Source organism: Dipodomys spectabilis, unplaced genomic scaffold (genome assembly GCF_019054845.1).
Source record: "Dipodomys spectabilis isolate Male_0828 unplaced genomic scaffold, ASM1905484v1 ptg000078l, whole genome shotgun sequence".
Classification (NCBI taxonomy): Eukaryota; Metazoa; Chordata; class Mammalia; order Rodentia; family Heteromyidae; genus Dipodomys; species Dipodomys spectabilis.
Window position 1 is genome coordinate 3,877,135 of NW_024870755.1, and position 21,160 is coordinate 3,898,294.

Below are 21,160 nucleotides of genomic sequence, written 5' to 3' on the forward strand. Positions count from 1 at the left end.
CACCAACAATGAAGTAAGGTTCCCTTCTGTCCACATCCCCTCCAGCATTTGTTGTTATTAGAGTTCTTGATTTTTGCCATTCCAACTGGAGTGAGGTGGTATCTCAATGTTGTTTTGATTTGCATTTCTTCTATGGCTAGGGAGGTTGAGCATTTCTTCATGTGTCTATTGGCCATCCTTCTTTCTTCTTCAGAGAAGTTTCTCTTTAAGTCAATAGTCCACTTATTTATTAGGCAGTTGTTTCTTTGAGGATTTGTTGTGGGGGATTTAATTTTTTGAGTTCCAAGTATATTTTAGATATGAGACCCTTGTCCATTGTATGGCTAGTGAAGATCTTCTCCCAATCCGTGGGTTTTCTATTGATCTTGCTAGCTATGTCCTTTGCCATGCAGAAGCTCTGCAACTTTATGCAATCCCATTTGTCCAACCTTTCTTTGATTTGTTATTTTTCCGGGTCTCTATTAAGAAAATTTTGGCCTGCCCCAAGGAGACCTAGGGTTTCTCCTATCCCATCCTGTAATGTTTTCAGAGTGTCTACTTTGACTCTGAGGTCTTTGATCCATTTGGAGTTGATTCTGGTGCAGGGTGATATATAAGGATCTACCTTTAGTTTTCTACAAGTAGTTAACCAATTTTTCCAGCACCATTTATTGAAGAGGCTGTCTTTCTTCCATTCTATTTTTTAGTTCCCTTATCAAATATTATATTGCTATATGTCTGTAGGTTCATTTCTGTGTTTTCAATTCTATTCCATTGGTCCTGAGGTCTGTTCTTGTGCCAGTACCAAGCTGTTTTGATTACTATGGCTTTATAGTAGAGTTTGAAATTTGGTATTGATATTCTGTATGCCAACAATGAGAAAAGAGGGGCTGAAATTAGGAAAGCAACTCCATTTGTAATAGCCCCACAAAAAATAAAATACCTGTGAATTAACTTAACCAAAGAAGTGAAGGACCTCGATGATGAAAACATTAATAACTTGAAAAAGGAAATCAAAACAGAATTTAGAAAATGGGAAAAGCTCCCATGCTCCTGTATTGGAAAGATTAACATCGTGAAAATGACAATACTTCTCAAGGCTATCTACATATTTAATGCGATACCTATCAAAATTCCAACCACATTCTTCAAGGAAATAGAAGAGGCAATCCAAAAATTCATGTGGAATAATAAAATTCCCCGAATAGCAAAAAGGCTCTTCAACGGTTGTGTGCCTTTATAAATCATGCTAATCTTTAGCTCGGGGTTCTCCTCCTTGGCTCTGCTGTGTTGGAGTGTAGGATGAGACTCGAGCTGCAGCCCGTTTAAATAAAACTTTAAAACAACTGTAAAATCTGACTCTTGATGGTCTTCTTGGTGGGGATCCAGCAACCTGGGTATAACATTAGTGGAGGCCTTCAGGGATCCCCCCAAAGACATCTGAGATCTCAGACTCCAAAGGTAAAACAGCGCTGTCTTTGTTAATTTGTCATGTCCTGTCCTTGTCTGTTTTACTTTCATTTTCCTTTGTGAGGATGGCTGCTCCCATGTACAAAGGGTGGTCTAAGCAGAAGCGCTTGCACAACAACCCTGGAGTAACTGGGAGACGTCCCACATCCTCTTGTGGGGAGGGGGTCTTTGGAACCCCGCCGTGTGGGGTGGGAGTTGGAACCCCACTGTGTGGGGTGGGCTGGGGGGGGTTCTTGGAACACCGCCTTGTGAATTTTGGGACGGGGGTCGTTTCGGTGTTGGGCCGGAACTGACCAAGAGGGCCTCCTAACCGAGGCCTAACTTGCCCACTGTAGCTCTGCTCCTTCTGCTGTGGGGCGTGGGTGGGGAACCTCGCCATGACAGGAGTCAGTGGACCAATTTGGGAAATCTCCTCTTTGTAATCTTTTTTTGGTAACTGTCAGGCCTGCATGTGTTTTGTTTGTACTGTTTATTGGTTTTTGGACTGTACAACTGACGGGACTGGAAACCATGGGCACCACTCCGTCTAGCCCCCTAGACTTACAAAAAGAAACCGAGGAAGAGGTAAAGAAGAGGTACCCCCTGGTTTTTCAGGGAGATAACTTGGAAGAAGAAATGTTTCCTCCCCCATACTCTCTTTTCCAGGTTCTTTTTGCAGAATCTGAGAATGATCAAGAGGAGGAGGGAGCTATAGAATCCTCGGCACCTGCCCTTAAAGTTTCTGAGGGGCCAGTCACTCAACGATGCCATGGGATCAACCCCTCTTCTCATACAGCTGTTTTTCTCTTATGCACCATAGGTCCTGTGTATGTGGATGGTCAACAGCAACTCCAATATTGGTCATTTTCTACCAGTGACCTATACAAAAATGCCTATACACCCAAAATGCCCCCTTTTCTGAGAAACACCAGGATTTAATTAGTTTGCTTAAACTATTCACTTTATTCATCTGCCCATTGGGATGATTTTAGTCAGCTTTTACAGGTCTTTTTTACCACCGAAGAAAGAGACTGTATCCAAGAGGTGGCACGGAAACATCCCTGGCCCCACAGGAGCACCTATCATGGATCCTGCCCTGATCACTGCCTATTTTCCTGAGATCCGACCAACATGGGACTACAATATGGTTGAAGGTAGGGAGCAACTCCTCATCTATCACCAGGCTCTGTTGGCAGGTCTCAAGGCGGCAGCTTGCCAACCTACTAATATGGCCAAAGTTTTTGATGTTAGATAGGGAGGAAGTGAAAGTCCATCAACATATCTTGAGTAGCTCATAGAAGCTTTTAGTCAATATACCCCATAATATCTTGAGACCCAGGAGTCAGCTCAGATGATTATGTTTGCCTATATAAGTCAAGCTGAACCAGACATAAAGCAAAAGTTGCAGGCTCTAGACAGCTTGGTGAAAAGTCTATTAGGGATCTATTAGCTGTGGTGGAAAAGGTTTACAATAAGAGAGAGACAGAGGAGCAAAGACAGGAAAGGAAGGACAGAGAATGTGAAATGGAGTGTAAAAAGAGCAACCAGGCCAAGGAAAAGAGTCCAGACTTGTTGGACACGACACTATCGCATGCCGAGCATACCTGGTTCACAGAAGGCAGCAGTTTCATTTGAGATGGAAAAAGGTACGCAGGTGCAGCAGTCACCACGGACACTGAGATAGTGTGGGCAGAAGCACTCCCCCAGGGAATGTCTACACGAAGAGCAGACCTAGTGGCACTAACAAAAGCCCTACAGATGGGAAAAGGGAAGAGACTAAATATTTACACGGATAGTCGGTATGCTTTTGCCACTGTGCATGTTCATGGAACCATTTACCAAGAGAGGGGGCTGTTGACAGCTGAGGGAAAGGCTATTAAAAACAAACAAGAAATTTTAAGCCTCATCCAGGCCTTATAGGAACCAGCAAATATTGCCATTATGCACTGTCCTGGCCATCAAAAGGTTACTGATTCAATAACCAAAGGAAATAACTTGGTCGATCAGGCAGCTAAGGAGGCGGCCCTCCAGCCCAGAGTGGAAGTAGACCCAGGGCCACAAGTTATGGCTCTTGAGCCTCAGTACTCCCAAGAAGATTTGCAGTGAATAAAGAAAATTTCCATGGCCTAACCCCCGAACAGAGAAAGAAATGAAGACTGATGGAAAACTAGTGAGGGAAAATTTATCTTGCCACAAAGATTGGGCAAGGGAATTCTTATGAGAATCCATTGGGTCTCATACATGGGAACCCGAAGAATGCAGCACTTGCTGACACTCAGAAGTAAAAATCAGGCAAGGAAATCAACTCATTGAGGGCATTGTTAAAAATTTTAAAGCCTATCAGCTCACCAATGCCCCCAATCAACCGGTTACAAAAGGAGCTCACCTCCGTGGAGATAGACCAGGTGTGTATCAGAAAGTAGACTTCACAGAAATTAAAACTGGAAAATTTGGATATAAATATTTGCTAGTTTTTGTAGACACTTTTTCAGGATGGGTTGAAGCCTACCCAACAAAGCATGAGACCAGGAACATCGTGGCTAAGAAGATCCTGGAAAAAATCCTACCCAGGTATGGCTTCCCATCCACCATTGGGCCTTCATCTCAAAAGTAAGTCAGGGAATAGCCGCAGCACTGGGGACAGATTGGAAATTGCACTGTGCTTATAGACCCCAGAGTTCAGGCCAGGTAGAAAGAATGAATCGGACTCTAAAAGAGACCTTAACTAAATTGGCCTTGGAGACTGGTGCAGACTTGGTATGGCTGCTTTCTTTTGACCTGTTTAGAGTAGGAAATTCACCCTATCAGCTTGGCTTTACTCCTTTTGAAATAATGTATGGACAACCCCCAACCTAGCCTCCAGACTGAATTGCTTGCTGATTTGGATGATACTGAATTTCTGTGTAAGCTTAACTATTTAGAGCTGGTGCATAAGAGGATGTGGCCCCAGCTTAGAGCATTATATGATTCTGCTTCTATTCCTGCCCCCAATTTGTTTAAACCAAGGACTAGGTGTTTGTTTGAAGGGACAACTTGAGATCTCTGGAACCTTGGTAGAAGGGACCTTACATGGTGCTACTGGCTACACCTACTGCCCTTAAGGTGGATGGCATTGCTGCTTGGATCCACTGCTCCCACTCCAGACTGGCTGACCACTTTGCCCTGGACGACTGTGGGGAAACATGGGGAAGTCTCCAAGCATCCTACCCAACCACTCCGCATATGCCTCAAGTAAAGAAAAATGAACTGCTTGTTATTGGTATTGTTGTTTAATAGAATGGCTAAGGTCAGAGAGGGACCATAATCCATTCAAAATCAAGAGCTGTTGGAGTTTAGTTTTGGGCCAGAGCCATAAGATAGTGTCTCAGGTCTATAAGTCAAAGGGGGGAAATGCAGGGTTAAAGTTTTGAGGCAGTGACCACTTGTTGCTTGTTTCTAGCAGAGCAACACATGGTGGTAATCCAAACACCTGGTTGGTTGTGTGCCTTTATAAACCCTGCAAATCTTCAGCTTGATGCTCTCCACCTAGGCTCCTCTGTGTCAGAGTGTGGGATGAGGCCCGAGCTGCAGCTCATTTAAGTGAAACCTTAAAACAGCTGTAAAGTCTGACTCTCGGTGGTCTTTTTGGTGGGGGTCCTGCGACTGCGGTATAACAATGTTTCCATTTTTCTCTAGTACCCCTCGAGATTTAGACTAAGGGCTGTGTGGAGTGGTTCCTCGGTGAATTCTTGAGTAAATCACTTGAAGCCTCCTCAGGAGATTGCCATTCAAGCCAGCCGAGCAGGAGAGTCTCTGAGACTATTTTATCCAATAAACCACCAGAGAACCAGAAGGGGAGCAGTGGCCCAGAGGGTAGAGCTTCTGCTTTGAGAGAGAAAACTGAGCAGGAGATACAATCCTGACCAGGCAGGAAAGCCTGGGAATTGTTTATGTCCAGTTAACTACGAGATGGTGGTAAGTGAAGCTGTGGTGGTGGTAGTGCCTCAGCCTTGAGCAAAGCATCTCTGGAACACATCAGGCCCTGAGTTTAAGCTCCGGGATGGCCACAAAAAAATTCAAAAAGAGAAAGCCAAGTTTATGTATCAGTGTCCTACCTACTTATGTGTGTATGCACCCATAGTGCAAACAGACTATGCAATGCTTCTGCTTTTATTTACTGGTTTATTTTTCAGATAGGCTAGTTGCGCATACTGCATCATTCTCTTTATTTCAGGCCCATTGCTTTTCTCTTCCAGGGTTCTAGGCCTGTGTCTTTATATGATGCACACTGCAGCTCTCAGCAGCCTTTATTTACATTTTATTATGAGGCCAATGCAGGGACAGTCACATATCAGGCAGGGGAAGAGAAGATCAGGTTTCTTAGAAGTAACCGGTATTCAGAAAATTAAACTTGAGAACATAAAATGGTAGCATACTTATGTAAAAACTACCATTAAGAAAAAAATGAAGGGGCTGGGAATATGGATTAATGAGAGAGTGCTTGCCTAGCATGCAAGAAGCCCTGGGTTCGATTCCTTGAGTTCAATCCAACAGCTGGCAAAGAGATAGCTACCTAGGTAGGTAAGTAGGTATAAAGAAAGAAACAGAGAGAGAGAGAGAAAGACAGAAAGACAGACAGAAAGAAAGAAAGAAGGAAAGAAAGAAAGAAAGAAAAAAGAAAGGAAAAAAGAGAAAAGAAAGAAAGTTGATAGATGAAGCTGTTTTTCACATCAGAAGGAAAGAAGGGAACATTTTCTAGTCATGAGGCTTTCTGCAGTGTGCCAGGACACCAGCATCACTTTCACACAACCGCAGAGCAGGATGACTGTCTCTGTCCCACTTCTCAGGCAGCCAAGCGCCCCAGAGTCAAGAGGGCAGAGCCAGGTTCTAACTCAGCTGCTTGGAGACAGAAGAGAAATGGCCCTACCTCTCCTTGGACTGGGGATTTGCATTAATGATTTGGAGCATGAAGTAAGGAGAATGAACTGGCAGAGATAGAAGGGTCTTCAAACCGGACAGATGGAGAGTCAAAAACCCACTCCCTAAGACCAGGAAGCAGGATTTTTCTACTCTGTTGCGCCCCTCTCCCCCATTAAACTGGCTCTCTATTGGTAACCTAAAGATAGCCTGAGGCTCCTTTCACCTGAGGGAGGAAGGTTAATTAGTCATCATTTGAAGAGGCTGAGAAAAGCCTGACCCTGCTGTAACTCTAACAAATGTTTCAGGTTTCCCTCATTACTGGTTGTGCCTGGAATGAATGAAGTGGTTTTGCAGCTCACTTCCCTGTTGAGTGTGTACATTCTGCTTCTTAATCCTGCAGGTCTAGGTCTCTCCAACTAGCCTGGCTTTTGAAACTGTTTTCTGTCCTTCAAATAATGTTACACTGTAGTTCTTCCTGCTAACAGGGCTAGGGCTTGGATCCTGAGAACTTCATTTGAAGCCAGGATGGGTCAATATTTCTTTCCTTCTATAGCTCAAGAACTCCAAGAACATTTAGAGTGTAAGTAACTTCTCATCACCAAGGGAAACACAGGAATCTCTTGAGCATATGACCTTTCAGAACTGGAAGTCAGAGTGTCCTAGACTTCCCTGCCCTGGCTGTTTTCACCCTGTGATACTGAGACCTAGGCCTCCTGAGATAGTGTGATGGGCGTGAGCTATTGGTTCTCTGCTAGTTTCAGAACTATAATGACATTGACAATACAAGTCAACTGCTTATCACAAAGGACTTGGGGAGCATATTAAGCCTTTCAACAATGGGCCTTTCAGGACCCTGCAGGACACAAGTTTATAATGCTAGAGTCTGAGAGGCTGGGCTTATGTATGTGCTACACTTGAACCTTGAGGTCTGACTCCAAATCTGGTGTACAACAGCATTCATTTTCCAAAAAATATTCTCATAATTAGCAAATAGGAAAAGCACTTTGATTATCCCTCACTCTTTTTCCAGTTGTGTGTCCCAAACTGAAGCCTGGGCGCTGTCCCTGAGCCATTCAGCTCAAGGCAAACACTGTACCAATTGACCCACAGTGCCACATGGGGTTTTTTGATGGTTCATTGGAGGCAAGAGTCTAACAGGCTTTCCTTCCCTAGGCTGTCTTCAAACTGTGATCTTCAGATCTCAGCCTTCTGAGAAAGTAGGTTTCCAGAGCCACTGGAATCTGGCGTATTGTTTTTGCCAGACCTGGGGCTTGAAATTAGGGCCTGGGTACTGTCTCTGAGCTTCTTTTTCTCAAGGCTAACCCTCTACCACTTGAGCCACACCACAGCTTCTGGCTTTTTCTGAGTATGTGGCAGTGAGGATTCAAACCCTGGCAATCATGCATGCTGAGCAAGCTCTCTACCACTAAGCCACATTCCCAACCCAACCTTATGATTTCATCCCTCGACTTGCCTATCCACAAGAAAAGGCTTCTAAGTATAAATCATCTAAACAAATCACTATAGGAAGTTGTCCAAAGATAAATAAGACAAAGCTCATACTGGGGACAGCCTCTAACCATGTGATGACTTGCCAAAGCCTCGATTTAATTATGTATCATGTTTCAACACTTAATAAAGTATTAATGAAAAGTGAGCATGAGTCAATGTACTAAATTATTGTGTATAATTTTATAATAGATGTACAAAACATAATTAATATTATGTGTATAATACTAAATCCAATAAACAATATAATGAATAAATTAAAATTAAATACAAAATCAATAATAATAATCATAATATGAAATAAACATACATATGTACCTTTATATCATATATTACACATTTATACAAATATTTTTTTCTAATGGAAGGTCTTAATTCAGGCCCTGTGAACTCTAGCTTGAAAATCTTTTCCTCAAGAACAGTGCGCTTAGCCTTCACCCATGGTGCAAAAGAGTTACTTGGACAATGAGCTCAAATCCCAGCAATGGCAGAAATACTGGCCCCAGTTCCAAGACAATGACTTAATATTTGTAACAGAAGCAGTTATGTTTATTCAGTTCCATAATGAACATTTAAATATATCAGTGTAGAATTTTGTACAGCTACTCAGACATCCTTCACTTACCCCCAAAGTGCTTCTTGAGCACTACATATTTTTGTATGTTTTTTTACTGTAAAACTATTGTACAGAGGGGTCACAGTTATATGAGCAAAGTAATGAGTACATTTCCTATTGAGCATTGTTGCCTCGTCGTTTGTTTTCACCTTACCTTCCCTTCCCGCCAGTCTTCACAACTAACTTTCCCTGTCGAGGTCAGTGACTTAATTATTTATTTTGGCTTGGCATGGGGTTTGAACTCAAGTAGTGGCAACTCTGCGCCTTCTGTCACATTGCTACACATTCATCAAGTCTCTGAGTTAAAATCCCAGGCTAGGAAAGAAAACTGGTAGAAATTCCAAACCAGGGAGCTTTATTATTTCAAGTTAGTTAGTTAGTTAGTTAGTTAGTTAGTTCATTAATTTTGCCAACCACGGGTCTTGAACTCAGGTCATGGCAACTCTGACTCAGCTTCACTCTCCCTAGGATGGGGGGCAGCCTCGGGACCCACAACCTATCCTGGGACCCTAGGCCCAGATGGCTTGCAGGATGAAAAAAAAAAAAAAACAGAACAGCAGAAAAAGTAGGGAGCTGTAGAGGGCTCAGGGTTTTATAACTTTTTCTTTGCAAGGTGACCATCCTGGGTCTGAATGACGGGAAATCCTGAGATACTGGTTCCTGGACCAGGAAAAGTCATGGAATGCGATCGATCTTATCCTTGAATGAGTACTTCATGCATGATGTGACTAGGAAATGATGGGCAAGACTCATGGGATATCGCTTATTTGTAAAGCAGTGTAGATGAAGCGTGACAATAATCATCACAGTCATGAAATGAAGGCATCTGGAAAGATCCAAGAATCAGTAGCACATGGTAGATTGGATTCCATCACAGGTTATCGTCTCTCCTACTCTATACAAATGTGTACTTATTTGCATACTACGTTCAACTTATGAATGAATGACTGCTGTGTGCCCTCCCCCCATACCCCCACCTGGGGGTCCATCTCAGGTTCTGGGAACGGCCTTACTCCTTAGTGGCTCACAGACTGGTGTGCTCACATGGACCCATTCATCAATTGGGTCTGCTGGTCCCCGAATTCAGATCCCAGCAGTGCCAAAAAATTCATCCTGATGTCAAAAGCCAATTGTTGCACCTGTGTTCCTTTCCTATGCAAGTCCTGGGTCTCAGCTAGGATGGGAAATGATATATAGGCAACTCTATAGCCATGGGAATAGGTTGTCATCCATGTCAGCACAGTTATATCTATCACCATACTCAATAAAATACACAATACATCCATGAATAAGACACAATTAAAAGAATAACTAAACTGAATGCAAGAAGCATACCACACCTGCAGGTAAAGAGAAACCCTATGTTTAAAAAAGGTGGGCTTGTTATTTTTTCCAGTGTTGAGGCTTCAAATCAGGCTCTGGGTCAGGCCTGACATTCTAGTCTTCAAGGATTGTGAGATTCTCCTTACCCCAAAGTGCAACAGAGCTACCCATTCCTCAGTTCACATTCCAGTACTGACAAAAAATTCATTCTGTTGTCAGAAGCCAGTCTTTGCACATGTTTTCCTCTGTTGTGCAAGTCCCGGATCTCAACTAGGATAGAGAATGCATAGGCAACCCTATAACCAGGGGAACAGGTTGTCATCCATGTCATCACAGTTATACCTGTCACCATACTCAATAAAATGCACAATACCTTCATGAATTAGACACAAAATAAGGAGAAGTGCACCAAATGCAAGATGCTGTCCTCACAGGTATGTAAATATGGATCCTATGTTTAAATTATGAATTTATGCCTATCCTGGCCCTCCCAGGGACTCGATGTCAGGTTCTGGGAATGGCCTATCTCCTTCGTTGCTCACAGGGTGCTGTCCTCACCTTGACCCTTTTGCCAATTGGGCCTGCTAGGCTCTGAGTTCAAATCCCAACAGTGTCAAAAGATGAATCCTGATGTGAGAAGCCCATCAATTCACCTGTTTTCCTGTCTTGTGAATGTCCTGGGTCTCAGCTAGGATGGAGAATGCATAGGAAGTCCTATAATCCTATAGCAATAGATTGTCATCCATGTAAACACTATTATATCTGTAACCATGCTCAAGAAAATACACAGTACTTCCATGGATAAGACAGAAAATAAGGAGAAGTACACCAAATACAAGATGCTGTCCACACATGTAAATATAGATCCTATGTTTAAATAATGAATTTATGACTATTGTGGCCCATCCTGGGGATCAATGTCAGATCCTGGGAATGGCCTAACTCCTTAGTTGCTCACAGGCTGGTGTGTTCACCGTAAACTATTCACCAATTGGTCCTGCTAAGCCCTGAGTTCAGATCCCAACACTACCAACAATTGGATCATGGAGTATGAAGCCAAGTGTGCAACTTTTTTTATTTTCTCTGAGAATCCAGGTTGTCAGGCATGCTGGAGTACACGTCTACAAATCTAGATGCCATGTTATAGGATGTCATCAAAGTAATAAATGGAATGGGTGTCATCATAGTAAAATCAACGGTAAATAAATGAATAAAACAAAAAGTACAAGGAACAATCACACCAAATGTGTATGGACTGAACATCCATAGGTAAGTACAAATCCTATCTTTGCAATGTATACAAATAGTATGTTTTCCAGGGCTGCGGCTTGAATTCAGGCCTAGAGTATAGGCCTGACTTCCTTATCTTTAAATATGATGAGCTTCCCCTTCTTCCACACTGCTGCAGATTTACCCAGACCCTGAGTTCAAATCCAAAGCCTGGCAGAATAAACAGGGTGAATTGCAAGCCAGGGAGCTAATTTCTTTTAATTTTTTTTCCTCAGCAGGGGGCTTGAACTCAGGTCGTGGCAACAGCTTCAATCACCCTATGCTGGGGTGCAGCCACTGGACCCACAGCTGATCCCGGGATCCTAGACCCCCAGGCCTTGTGTGGAAAAAAATGCACCGAAAAAATATGGCACGATGGCCTTTTTACGTTTTCTTTCATAGCCCGGTGACCCTCTTGGGTCTGAATGACACTGTTGCAAAGAGTACTTCACCTTGCAATTCTGAAGGTTGGTGGACTATTGGGGAAGCCATAGGCCCACATGGCAAGGGAGGTCCTGATTTCGAATCCCCGTCCTGGCACCAACCAAAGGCAGGAGATACTAAGAGACTAGTTCCCATCCATAGGAATAACAATGGAATGTTATAAATGTCATGGTTGAATGAGTTGATTATGAATGATGCTCGTATAAAATTAGACAGCATCATTTCAGGAGACTGATTTCATTTAATATTTATGAATCATTAAAAGAATAATATTACAGGAATGCAATAATTTCAGGACACTGATTAATTTACTTAATAGTTTGTTAATGATGAAAACAATAACATTAATTACATGGAGGCATAATAAATACCCAAGAATTGGTAGGAATATAGTCCATATAACTGAATAATGTATATACATCTCTGGCACTCTATAAAGATATATATTTATGAGCATACTACTATCTGGGTGTCAATCTATTCTTATTTTGTCAACTGATGGGACCCGATCTCAGGTCCTGGGAACTGCCTGTCAGCTCAGTTTTCCCAAGGATGGCGTGCTGGCACTAACCAATTCATGAATTGGTCTTTGTAGGCCATGAGTTCAGATGTCAGCACTCCCAAAAAATGAATCGTGGAGTAAGACGCAGGTGGTGACACATGTTTTCCTTTTCTGTGAAAGTTCTGTGTGTCAGGTATGAAGTGGAATACATATGCAGACCTATATCCTATGTAATCAATGTAATCACTATTCTATGTGTCATAATAGTCAATAAAATGAATAGTCAATACAGGAATAAAAGAAAAAAATAAAGTGAATAACTACACTGAACGTAATATGGAGTCAAAATATGTATATAAATATAAATCATATATTTAAAATTTACACAAATAGGATGTTTTCTAGTGGTGGGCATCGATTTCAGGCCTAAGGAACAGACTTGAATTTCTTGACGTCAAGGAGGCAAGCTTCACCTTCCCACACAGTGAAACAGTGTTACCGAGACCATGAGTTCAAATCCTAGTCCTGGCACCTTTACACTATGTGATGCCCAATTCTTAGTTATTTCATTATGCTCCCATTTAAATGAATGTGATTGTTTAAATGCTTCATAAAGTATTAATTAAAATTGATCAGTGTACCATAAAATAATTGCATATAATTTTGTCCTAGAATCATTCCAGAACTATTCAATCATGACACACATCACATTCCATTATATGGATAAAAATGAGTTTCCTAGGATCTCCTGCCATTTGGAGGTGGCAGGACCAGGATTTGAATTGTAGGCTCCAGCTCCTACTACTTTAACCTGAGGATAGGGAACTCATTGGTCTGTCCAAGAACATCAGCAAGACCCATGATTAGCCAGGCACCAGTGGCTCTCACCAGTCCTCCTTGATACTTACCAAGCTGTGATAGGAGGATCATGGTCAGTCACCCTTGGCAGGAAAGTCCTTGAAACTCCTGTCCAACTTGTGCCAACAAATCCAGAAGTAGAGGCGTGTGGCTCCAGTGGTAGTGGAGCAGCCTTGAGCAAAAGCAGCTCACGGACTGTGCCTAAATCCTGAGTTCTAGGTCCAGGACTGGCAATAAACAGCCATATACAACAATCTGTGCAGCCATCCTGCTAAAGAAGGTCACCCTCTTGTTCCCAACTGGATTGGACAGAGTTTCCTGGGAAAGGTTCTGCTATTATTTGACTCTGCCCATTCTTTCTGCATCACAGGATTCCAGCCACACCCCCATTCTTTCATGGTTCTTTCTGACCAATGGGATACAAGAATGGAAGCAACACCCCTTATTCCCCCTTCCCGGACCGGCACCTCTACTGTGCCCCACACTCTGGGCCAGGCCCTGCAGCAAATGTGCCCCAGGGGTGGGAGTGAGTGTTGACCTGAGGATCCCACCCCCATCCCTACTGGCCAGTGTCCCAGGAAACAGGAAGATGCAGGCTTGGATGAGGAGTGGGCACCAAAGAGCCCCTGGCCTGGAGCAGTGAGAGCCACACAGCAGCACATCTGCACCCTTCTCCCTGGTGAGAACCTGAGGCTTTAGTCAGAGGTGGGGAGCTGCATGCCCACACCTGCCTTCTGGGGTCTTTTCCTTTTTCTTGGGGGTGAGGGTGTTGGATGCAGAAGATAGACCCCCCTTTCTGTGTGAGACCTTGTCTTCTGTGCTTGGTAAACTTTTTCAACTGAAGAGGGTCCCAGAAAACCCAGCAGGGAGGTAAGGATGCTGGGGTCAGAACAGAAGGTGAATATCTGGGAAGACCCCCTCCCCCACACACACATACAATCGGCCTATCCCCCGCCCCCAACTGTCTAAAGTTCTCACAAGTTGATCACATTTCCCATGTCTACCAGCTTCTGCTGGTGCTCCCGGTCCATCTGGTCTCCAACAAACTCAGGAGATGCACATCTCTCTCTCTCTCTCTCTCTCTCTCTCTCTCTCTCTCTCTCTCTGTGTGTGTGTGTGTGTGTGTGTGTGTGTGTGTGAAAGAGAAAGAGAGAGACAGACAGACAGAGACAGAGAGTCAGAGACAGAGAGAATCAGAGACAGAAACAGAGACAGAGGCAGGGAGAGACAAAGAGAGACAGAGAGATCAGAGAGACAGAGAGACATACATAGAGAGACAGAGAAAGAGAGGTCATGTTTCTCTTTGTACAGCCTGACTGTACTAAGGTGAGTGATCTGTTGGCAAATTGCAGGTGCTGCAAGGAAGAGTGTTCTGTTCTGTCACCGGTCTGAATGTGTGTGTGTGTGTGTGTGTGTGTGTGTGTAGAATTGGGTTGTAACAAGGAGGCTCGATGCTTTTGGTAACTTCTACCTGCTATCTTTGGGGGGTGCATGGGCTTCACAGCTGAGGTCTGGGGTCCTAGAAGGGTGAGAGGCTTGAAGGGGACTCAGCATTGTTAAATTACAAGACCAAAGGATCTCTGTTCCCTGGAGCTGTGTATTCTCTTGGGCCTGGTTGGTGGCAGTGGGAGCTTGGGAGGACCTGGGAATGTGGCCTGAAGTGGGTGGCTTCCCAGGGGGAAAGAGAGCATGGCCAACACTTAGTAAGGATATGAGCCCTGCTAGTATGGAGTACAACAGCATAGCTCAACTCCAGGTCTTCTCATCATGATGTCTGAAGGGTGGAGCCAACCCTACTTTAAATCTTGAGCTGTGATCTTCAGATCTCAGCCTCCTGAGTAGCTAGGATTATAGGCAAGAGCATCTGGCACTGGGCCTCTGGTTATTTTTTGTATATTAGGGTTTGACCTCAAGGCCTTAGGCTTGCCAGTCAGGTCTTCTAACATTCAAGCCAAGCTTTTATGTCTTGTGGATTTCTGGGATGGAGACTTAATATATGCTCAGGCTGGGCTGGATCACGATCCTCCTATCTGTGACAGGCGTGCACCACCAGGCCCTGTCCTCTGTAGTTGGGATGGTAGACATGTGGTGCCATGCTCAGTCATTGGTTTAGATGGATTGTCCCAACCAAACTCAGTCCATGGCAGCCAATTTTTGACCACAGTTGAAGCTCTGGGTTGGGCCTCAACCGTTGGACTTCAATCTCCTCATGTGACAGTTGTTAGGAAACAAGGGATCAATACAGAGGGATCTCTGGAGCAGGGGCAGGCAAAGGGAGGGGCCTTCAGATACAGTTCTCAGCAATCCTGTGAGCATATGACAGTAAGATACCCAGAAAGAGATAAGATGGTATGTGTTATTAATGGTGCGACAGGCATGGGATTATGAAACAAAACATGGCTTTCATTATTACCCTATCCCCATGAGGAAGGGGATCCTTCACTTTGTTCACTTTTGCAGCTGGGGAAACTGAGGCACAGAGTAGCCGAGTGACCTATTCATGACTCCCAGCTGAGAGGAAGCACGGCCTGACTTCTCAGCCATGCTCCCTAGGACAATGGGTGCTATTCAGTCCACTTCTTGTGGTGGGAAGTCCACTTCTTGTCAGTCGTGGGGCTTGAACTCGGCCTGGACCCTGTCCCAGAGCTCCTCAGCTCAAGGCTAGAGCTCTACCACGTGAGTCACAGCACCACTTCCGGTTTTGTAGTGGTTCTTTGGAGATAACAGTCTCACAGTCATTCCTGCCCGGGTTTGCTATGAACCATGATCTCATATTTCATCCTCCTGTGTACTTAAGATTATAGGTATGAGCCACCTGCACCAGGATTAAGTGTAATTCTGACATTCTTTCAATCTCTCTCTCTCTCTCTCTCTCTCTCTCTCTCTCTCTCTCTCTCTCACAGGATCTTGTTGAATGGGTGCTGGAGGAGGTGGCCCAGCGTCCCCATGTGGCTGGAACCAAGGTGGCCCTCTCATCCTGGAGGTATGCTGTTGGTCAGGAGATATCTTGCTCAGTCTGTTGTACCAGCTCCATGAGGTAAGCCCTGCTGTGCCTGGCTAGACCAAGATGGTTATTCATTGTCCATCTAGCCTTACTGTACTCAGTATTGTGTTCAATGTCCTTTTCTAGCAAAAAAAATTCGGGCCAAAATTGATACATAGTTAAAGAATGAAAATGTAATGCCATCTTAAGAAAGTCATTTAGGGCTATGGGAAAGTGGCTTCATGGTATGGTGATGGCCTAGCATGCATGAAACTCTGGGTTCAATATCTCAGAACCACATAAACAGAAAAAGAAACACTGGAAATGATGCTGTGCCTCAAGTGGTAGAGGGTTGGCCTTGAAGGAAAAAAAAGCTGAGGAATAATTCTCTATCCCTGAGTTTATGCCCCAGGACTGGCAAAACAACAACAACAAAAAAAAACCAAACATTTAGTAAATGAAAATAAAGAACCCATACTAGGAATATATAATTGCTGGTTCCATACTGATACCTGACAATAGTCCCTAATTCATGCACTTTAGCTATATTAGGATACTTTGTTGAAAAAAAGTTTTGTTCATAATGTCACGGCAATTAGTGCCAGGAATGTGCTTAGATGTCAGGTGAAGATTAATTCAGGAAATTCAAAGATTCCAGGCTTTTGAGTATTCACTGCTAATCTCAATGAAACCTTTTTGGCCAGTCATGTCACCAAAATGGCAGAGGCTAATTAACAGTTGTGACAGAAGAGAAGAAATGACTCCAGATGGAAGGAATAAATGATAGTAACTAAGGTATAGCAGAAACCATTCTAGGGAACCATTTTTGGTTATTGAAGAAGTAATTGTCAACTAGGCATATTCCTCATTGCCTTTAGCATTCTAAATCTCTTAGGCTAGTTCTTAATCTCTGTGTGATAAATATATCTCTTTCTATGCTGTTCTTGCATACCTGGTCTCCTTTGCTTCCTTTTTTTTATTATTTTTTATTGTGAAAATACAGTGCTTTCTAAAAATATGTCTTTCTCAATTTCTCTATGAATATTTCCTGATAATAAATATACCTACACAGATGGAAGAGGCTACTAATGTAAGGATCCCATAGCTCTTGAGTCATTAATGTAACAAAATGGCAAAGGAAGACATATTTATTGCTACCTCAATTATTCTAAAAACTGCAATGTCAAATCATTTGATTAAGATTTCCATTCTTGTATACTTAGTGTCATTAACTTCACTAAATACAAATAGGAGCCAGGTACTGGTGGCTCATGCCTGTAATCCTAGCTAGTCAAGAGGTTGAGACCTCAGGATTGTGGTTCAAAGCCAGCCTGGTCAAGGAAGACCATGAAACACTTATCTTCAATTAACCACCAGAAATCTGGAAGTGGTGCTGTAGCTAAAGTGGTAGAGCACTGGACTTCAGCTGAAGAGCTGAAGGACATTGCCCAGGATCAGAGCTCAAGCCCCATGACAACAGAAAAAGTGCAAAAATGACTTTAAGTTTCCCCAAAAGGAACGACAAAGTCAATAGTAACTTCCCAAGCAGAGAAAATAATTCCAAAATGATTCAGTGCACCTACTTTTGCTGAGTTACTTAAGTTATGGATTCTTTGCTGAACATATTCTCTTCTTTTAAAATTGTCAAATATTAGCTTTATTATAAACTTAATCTAGTATTTCTCGGTTCAAAAGAGAAGTCCATAAGTTGATGTCACTTGGATTTATTACTATCTCAGTTCAAAGCCAACCCAGGCAGCAGAGTTGGTCAAACTCTTATCTGTAATTAAACACCATAAAATGCAAAAGTAGAGTATTGGCTCAGTCAGTAGAGTCAGTCAGTCAGTAGGGGGCAGGTAGGCAGGAAAGACAACTGTACAGGGACAGGGTCCAACCTCTGAGTTCAAGCCCCAGAACCAGTACAAACTAAAATAAACAAGTAAACAAAAGAAACCTCAGGTATTTTTTGGGACCCTCTTATAGGAGTACTGGTCTGAGAAGAGGCTCCTTTTACTGATCATACTCACTGGATCCTGCTCTTTTGAAATCCTTATTGCTATGGAAAACTCAGGACCACACTAAAGGAATTGATAACTCCTGCAACAAGAGAATCATCTCAGGAGTGAAACATCCATCCATAAGACACTTTAAAACCTCCATGCTTTTGCTCCTTTGCAGGAGACCACTTTTAAAATGAAGCTATTTCCTTTGTCCTATGTTGGCCTTCAAATGGCATATTGTTTCCTTTTGTAATACTCTCAACTAGACTAGAAGTTTATAGACAAGTTTTATATGAGTAAAGGACACACTAAAAAAAGTCAGGAACAGAGTTTCTTTCAAGCCTTGGATTCTTTTCTTGTATTGTAAAAAGGAAAACAAAACTTAACTTGAATTTTGTCATTCCTCTATGTTCAATACCTCTCCTGGGATCAGTTTACACTTTCAGTAACAGTTACTTCCACTTACTCCCAGTAACAATCTATGGTGCTGCTCCAGATAAAATGAAAGTTTTCTGGCTTCATTGAAATACCACAAGGACACCTTTGGGCATGTGGTAACATGTGTTTCAGAGTCTTAGTAAAGAGAAAATGTGAAATTTAAATTGCTCATAAATACATTATCCATGAGTATATTGAGTTCAAACTTCTTAATTGCTCTGTAAATTAAGGCGAATTTTAAATGGGAAGAAGGGTTTCAGATAATTTTTTTTGAGTGTCTGTGCTGTGCATTAATTTCCCAAGTATACATTATTTAACAGTAGGAGACATAATAGCAATAATAATAGAAAGAGAAGTTCTGTGTTTATGTATAAGGGTTCAATACAATAGAGAAGGTTCTACAAATAAGACAGCATTGAAACAATAAAGTCAAGTCCAGCATGTAGAGTTATGGGAGTGATATAGAGAAAGCATTACTCCTAAGTGGAACATGAAGCATGAGGCCACTCCCTTTCTAAATCATGCTTGCTAATCACGTAAATTTGTAAAAAGTAGAATGGAAGAATAATCCTGTTTCCAATGCAAGTCAGATATACGATCATGGACTTAACTGGAAAAAAAGAGTCCATATTGAGAGAACAGGGATTATACTAGCAATGAAACTGGTAGCTAAGATCACATTAAATTTCTTTCATTTTCTTATATTCTTTTTTGCTGTTGTTGGTCATGGCAATTCACCTCTGGGACTGTGAGCTGTCCCTCTACTATTCAGCTCAAGGCTACTGCTCTACCACTTGAGCCACAGTGCCACTTCCAGTTTTCTGGTAGTTGTTGGAGAAAAGATTCTCCAGGACTTTCCTACCCAGGCTGGCTTTGAACCCCAATCCTCAGAACCAACCACCACTAGGCTTGCGATCACCTTTCTAACAGTGTACATTCAGGATATGTAATGTGTATGTTAATCTACCTTTATATGAATTCTTGAGTTAAAAATCTGGGCTACAGCTTACACTTTACACTCACAAAAATGTTTGTAGCTTAAAAGTTGATACTCCTAGAAAAATAAAACCTAAGGATGTAAAGGATTCTGGGAAGTTCAGTTTGTATCCAGCCTTGGCAGAACAGGCTTTGAGACACTACCTATAATTAATCAGGCAAACCTGGAATCCCAGACATGAGCAAGATTGCTGAATAAGAGCTTGAGACTTTTGCATAAATACATACAAACATACACATACACAGAGAAGCACTTATATGTGCACACACAAATACACAATGAAACAATTCTCAGAATATGTAGAAAAGTTAGAAAACAATAGAAAATATGTCCTGAATAAGACTACAATCAAGTGATAATTTTTAGTATTAGAAAGCCCTCAAGTGAACTTTCTTTAAAAAAGTTGAGAATATTACATAGCTAGGGACCAGAGACAGTAAGAGATTCAAGTAATCATTATTAATGGGATCAGATCCATGGAGGAATGAATCAGAGACCCCTGCAAGTACATCTGAAAATGTTCATATCCTGTGTCAAATGTTAGAACATCTTTGAAAATAGTACATAAACAGTCTGAGCAGTCAGTCTAGTGGATAAGATCATAGGAGAAGTTCAGAATTGCTAGTCTTTATCTAGATTAAATAAACCAACAACCTATGGCAGGGTAATGTGGTACAATCCTGGAGACGAAGACAGGAGATTAAGCAGTGGAATTACATAGTGATACCTTCCCTGGACCAGGTAGTATACTTTGTCTTAAAAAAGCAAACCAAACAACAAGAAAGGAATACACAGTTGGAAGTTCGGGCTAATTTCATTAACATGTTTTGAGAAGTCAAGTTTCCTATTGAACTGCAACACATATACAATCCTCACTTGTTTTAAATGCTCTCTTCATTACAGAACATACCTAGATGCAAAATGGCTCAAGATTCCCTCCCCCAAAATTGCGAAAGTAAGTATCATTCTGTTAGATTCCAAAGAACTGATGAAGGATTACAAAAGCTCAAGCCTGGAGAAATAGCAAAGTATGTCTAATGTAGAACTTTTTAGACCTTGCTAAACTAGAATTGAGAGTTAAAATGAATATTTTGGTTTTCTTTGTAATTTCATATTTTATAGGATACAACAAAAGTCTTTTTAAGTAGAAGGTTTAATTGACAAATTCACAAATTATACTGGCATTCTATTTTCCTAGAATATATTTTCAAGACAGTTATAATTAGAACTTAGTTAATAAATAATACCAACAGTTCATGTATAACATGATAATGTGAGTAATCTAGACAGAGTTGCCAACAAATGGATGACAGTAATTTATAAATTTGGGAAAATAGCAACTTTTGAGGGTGTGGTATAATATGGTGTGAAGAGAGTAATTGCGTGACATCTTCTTTCTTCTTCCTATATGTAACACAGGAAGCCATTTCCTTAATTACGTGCCTCTTTATACATTGAGAAAAATTCTAGGTATGGGGTTTGTTTTCATTTTTGTTTTTGTTTTATTTGCTTGTCCTAAAGCTTGAACTCTGGGCCTGGACACTGTCACTAAGCCTGTTTATTCTCAATGCTCGTGCCCTACCACTTCAACCTCAGTGCCACTTGTGTCTGGCTTTTTCTGAGAAGTTTATTGGAGATAAGAATCTAAGAAACCTTCCTGCCTGAGTTGGCTTTGAACCATAATTTTCCGATCTTAGCATCCTGAATATCTATGATAGCTAAAAAGTAAAATATAAATAATATTTGCAAGTGTTCTGATCTCAAGAATGCCACTGGGGGAAAAATGATGCAGCTCAGTTTATTGTGGCATTCTTTCCTGTACAAGGAGGGCATCACATTAGCAGAGGTGTAGTATTTTTTCACAATAGGGCTAAGCTATTCATAATGTGAATTA